We start from the raw sequence: 5,568 nt of genomic DNA, 5'->3' as shown, positions 1-5,568 counted from the left end.
TTTTAATCGATTAAACAATTAAGCAGCGGGTTAATATCTCAAGGTAATTAATGTCAAAAAGTAGTGTAAAACAAAACGAAAGACTTTAACAAGAACGATTCGAAACACGGCAGCGGAAAAACAAGTATCAAAGGAGAGTCATAGGATGACGCCCATGTATGAAGACACGACGCATCCGGGAATTCCTAAAGCTCACTCAACATCCATCGCAACATCCCGCTCAACCTGCTGTCACGACCGCCCTCTGGGGTTAATAAATGCGGACGATCGTGATTAAAAGGACTTAAATGACAGACATAGAAGAATAGGGTTTTCAACAAGAGTTTGACCAAGAATTAAGTTTAATAAATAAAACGACCAAAAGTATTTATGTTCAACAAGTATATGACTAAGGGTTTAACATTTATTCAAAAAGAGTAACGAGTTTGCAAATATCCCAAATAAAACAGTTTTAGAATTTAATAAAAAGTATATGTAAAGAAAACATCACAACGGAAGCATCCAAGAGAAGAGTGACGTCATGTGTGAAGACACAACGACACTCGGAGTTTCAAAACGACCATAGTTTATTATTAATTCCTGCTCAACACCACCAACCGCTCGTCGCCGCTCAACCTGCACATAGGGAAAACATATGCAGGGCTGAGTACTATAGAAATAATACTCAGTGGCTCATGCCGAAAACATTTAAAATAAAAGTATATGTTATCATGCCATCCGTAAGTAACCATCGGGGTTTTACTTTAGAAAGGCCCGAGGCACCCAAAAGATTTTCCATTGTTCAAAAATAACGACTGCGCAGTCATTTTCCCATAGACGTCAACCATATCTGCCAATACATGACAAGGAATGCGGCCGCAAACCAGGTCACTAGACCGGCCAGCCCGTACGCTAGCACACAGTCTACCATAGGTGTACACTAATCCAAGTAGGGTTTGCAGCCCTACGAGGACCCGAATTCGATTTATATAATAGTGGCAAAAGCCACATCATATAGGCACGTAAAAACAAATCAAGGCATGATAATCATAGTTATTTCCATCGATAAAACATTAGGACATAGTCCTTATTTAAAAGAGAGCCCACCTCGACCGTTTAGATTTCAAGTATCGCTTTCCCTTTGATATCACGCTTAGCGCACGAATTTTCACCTAGGTATTCCCAATCAGTCACCAACATGGACTTAAAATTTATGCATGTCCCTAACTTTCCATTTTTCCCCATCAACATATGGAATTCACATCATAGCATAACTCTTTGCATATCACATCACTCCATCACATATATAATTCATGTATGTCATTCATAACTTAATAATATAGTTGTTTTTGTAAAGGTAGAAATTTGGCAGCACTGCGCAACCATTTTATAAAAATCTTTATAAATTCACCCGACTTCCGTTGGGGCTAAAACTTTACCACGATACAGTAGACTCATCAAATAACTTCCAGTTTAAATTTCATGTCAAAATACCCCTTTTTGGTCGGTCAAATAAACAACGTAACCTACTAGTCGAGAAAGCATTTTATGGCACAATTGCACAGTCAAATTTAAAAATTCACCAAAAATTCACCTTTTAATCAAATGAGTTGAAATTCACACACAACACAGAATAAATCATGAAGTTCACTCAGGAAAAAAATTCGATCAAATCGGAGTTCATTTGATCTGTCAAATACATGTCGGAATATACTGTCTGAACTCACAGTTTTTTTTCAGGCCTTTAAAAAGATTCGAATTAGTGTTTATCCCTATTTATTCAAAATCAACCTTTTCATGGTTTTAACACACAAACATGCTCAAAAGAGTCCTTATACTCATGCTTTCGTAACATCACATATCATTCACCATAGATTCATTAAATCATCAAACAATTTCATTCAAAACGCAATCACACATACAAAAGCAAATTACCACCGATTAACCCTTGGATTTGAATTCCCTACGCTCTCTACATGCATAAGGGAGTCAAAGAATGTTTAGATGGAGATGAATGAAGAATAGGGTCTGATTTTTACCTTTCTTGGACGAAACAATCAGTAGGAACGAATAAAAGTCTCGATTCTTCAACAATCTCTTGAAAATTCGAAAGGATCTTGAGTAGAGTGGAAGAACAAGTGGGAGAGGAGATGAAAAAGTGAGAGTGGGCGTGTGGTGTGGGTGGCTAGGGTTAGGGAATGGTGTTTGTCTCTATTTATAGAGTTGAGAATAAGAATATCTCCCAATTAATTAGAGAATAATTGGAGAATAATTAAATAAAGATTGGAGAGATTTGGGGGAGGAGTTGGCGTGAATTTGGGGGAAGAAATAAGGAGGATTTTCAAAATTTAGGGCTATTTAATTAGCCTCTAATTTAATTTGGGTATCTTCACGGAGCAGAATAAAATAATACGGAGCAGAAAAATAAATAAAAATCCTCCCACAAATATAGGAAATAGGCGTGTATTATTCCCCCCCAATAAGGAATAAATTTCAAATCTTTAATAAAATAAGATAAGGCAAGATTTGCTAGGATATTCCAATTAAATCATGGAAAGAAATAATTAAGGGATCAAAATAAATAATGAATAATTTCCTTCTCCCACAAATTAGGAGATTTCAAAATCTCCCTAAGGAAAATAGTAGGGGCCGATTTTTATCAAGAAGGAAATAAGGTAATTAGGCTTTAGGATTTAATTTGGATAATTATCCCAAAGTAAATAATTAAATCCAAGAAATAAAACTCCTCTCCAATAATTGGTAGTGGTCGAAATTTCCACAATAAAAAGAGCAAGGTAATTATTTATGATCCTAAGCAAAATCTCACTCTCCTTGGAATATAATTCACCGCAATATATATTATTCCCCATCAATTAATTTAAGCCACGTCATAAAAATCAACGAGTTTTACATGTAGTTAAGAAATATCATCGAGAACACAAAAACATTTTCATAGTCTTGCCAGACAAAACAATCTCCCCACTTTCTCATCAACCAATCAATCAATCATATCCTCTTACCATAGTGCGACGAAAGTGTGGCCACACTATTCGCCCACGAGACCGGTCGACTTGCAAGGACGGCTCCCGATCCCACCTGTGTACACAGCCTGATAGGGTTTGCGGCCCTACTCAGACCCGAATTCGTTTATCATAGCCCTATAGCCTAATGGAGCGAACTCACAAACTAGGCATCAAGCATAATCTCAACATAGCTCTATAGCCTAACGGAGCAAGCTCAAACGAACTAGGCATCAAGCACAATCTCAACATTAAAACAAACATGGCATGACATAAAACTTTAAACTACCCTTATAGCTCCACAATCATACTTTGGAAAAATAAAAGAGTTTAGTTAAAGAAAGCCCACAAAATACTTAGTTAGAAAGCCCACCTCGATTGATTACAAACACGGTTCACAACTTTATTGCAATCCTTGTTCTTCGTACCGACGTACGCACAACAACCCTTATCAACATCATAACCACATAATACAACACAATCAGTTTTCTATCAACACATTACTCATGCATGCCCTATCGTTCCTTTCATCATTTTCTCATATTGCCCATCCCAACGTTCACCATCATAAACGAAACGAACACTCAAGCATACATCAACGTGTAACACATAGCCACATCATAGGATACGTTTCTTATTCACACATGTATTCACTCAAAACTTGACAACAAGTATTATTTTAACATGATAGAAATCTGGCAGAACTGCGCAGTCGATTTGTAGAAATCATTAAAAATCCATCCGACCTCCGTTGGGGCTGAAATTTTATCACAACACAGTAGACACATCAAATATCATCCAGTTAAAATTTAACATTAAAATCACATCATTAGGTCGGTCAAATAAAAAACGAAACTTACTGGACGAGAATACAAATTCTGACAGAACTGCGCAGTTAATTTTAAAAATTCATTTAAAATTCATCTTTCGTTAACAGAGGCTGAAATTTATACACAACACAGAAGACATCTCATATTTTACAAAGTCAAAAATTCGTGCCAAAATAAGATCGTTTGGTCGGTCAAACACACGTCGGAATATACTGTCCGAACACCACAGTTTTCATGCTTCACAAATTCGAATTAGGGTTTATCTAACATTCATCCAAACACATATATTCATGCTTCCAACACATAGGAAACATGGGGTAGGGGCCGAAAAATTTGAGGGGGAATGCACAAGGAAATTATTTAAATCCTCAATTAAATAGAACATGATTTAAATTTGGTAATTTCTTTTATGGGAAAAGGCTCCCATAAAATAGGTAACAAATAATTAAATTCCCACAAGGAAAAAAAAAAATAAGGCATAGGGGGCGTGTGGGATGGAGACAAAAATAGAAGGACAATATTTCACATCCCCAATTAATTAGACATAGGTATTTATTTGAATAAAAAGGGATTCCACAACAATAGGAAACAAATACAATTTCTCCACAAATAGGGAAGGGGCGAAAATTTGGCTTTAATTGCCACAAGGAAATATTTCAAATATTAATTCAATTAGAGTGAGGAAGTAAAATGTGGCATGATTTAATTGGATTTGAAATAAAAGAAGGGAATCAATAAGGCATCAATTAAATCAAAGCAAAATAATTCATCCTCCTATTAAATAGGAGATTTTTCGAAACTCCCAAAAAAAATAGCTAGAGTTCGAATTTCATGTAGCATAAATTAGGGATAATTTGGTTATGATTTAATTTAGATAAAAATCCCAAAACAATTAATTAAATCCAAGAAGAGAATATTAATTCTAATAATTTTGAAGAGGCCGAAAATATCCCATTAAATTGGCTAGAATAAAATGCATGATCTCACTTAATTAATTTCCTCACATTGGAACATATAACAATTAGACAATACTTCATTCCACATCACTCATAACAATTATTTCATATAATCAACTTAATCACATAGAAACAATTAATTTCATAAAAGGAAATTTTATTCGACACCCATTTGAAAATAAAGTCACAAAAATTTGGGATGTTACATCCTTCCCCTCTTAGCAGAAATTTCGTCCCGAAATTTGATCGTCTCACAAAAACAACTCGGGGTACTTTTCTTTCATCTTATCTTCTAATTCCCACGTGGCTTTCTCGGAGCCATGGTGTTTCCACAACACCTTCACGGAAGATATCGTTTTGTTTCGTAACTCTTGCACCTTCCGATCTAGGATTGCTTCGGGCCTTTCTTCGTAGCTCATGTCGGGGGTCAAGACCACTTCCTTTTGATGGATCACATGCTTCGGGTCGAACACGTATTTGGGCAACTGCGACACATGGAACACGTTGTGCACGTTCCCAAAGCTGGGAGGTAACGCCAAACGATACGCTACAGGACCTACTTCATCGATAATCTCGTACGATCCCACAAAACGCGGTTTCAGCTTGCCTTTCACTCCAAACCTCACAACTCCTCTTGTCGGGGATACCTTCAAGAACACCTTCTCACCAACGTCGAATTTGATTTCCGTTCGGCGCACGTCAGCATACAACTTTTGTCTATCTTGAACTTCCTTGATCCTTGCGTGGATTTGATGCACAATTTCGGTCATTTCCTTTATAGAA

General features: G+C 36.4%; 1 long non-coding RNA gene across 1 annotated transcript; it reads right to left on the bottom strand.

Annotated features, from left to right (window-relative positions):
* Positions 1-578: 578 nt before the first annotated feature.
* On the bottom strand, positions 579-2,056 carry LOC121768259. The gene is made up of 3 exons (XR_006043330.1): positions 2,019-2,056; positions 1,087-1,151; positions 579-615 (listed from the first exon to the last, which is right to left on the bottom strand). It is a non-coding gene; the product is annotated as an uncharacterized LOC121768259 (long non-coding RNA).
* Between the last annotated feature and the right edge of the window lie 3,512 nt (positions 2,057-5,568).

The sequence above is a fragment of the Salvia splendens genome, chromosome 15, assembly GCF_004379255.2.
Source record: "Salvia splendens isolate huo1 chromosome 15, SspV2, whole genome shotgun sequence".
Classification (NCBI taxonomy): Eukaryota; Viridiplantae; Streptophyta; class Magnoliopsida; order Lamiales; family Lamiaceae; genus Salvia; species Salvia splendens.
The sequence above is the reverse complement of the archived record's forward strand: the minus strand, read 5'-3'. Positions and strand labels throughout refer to the sequence as shown.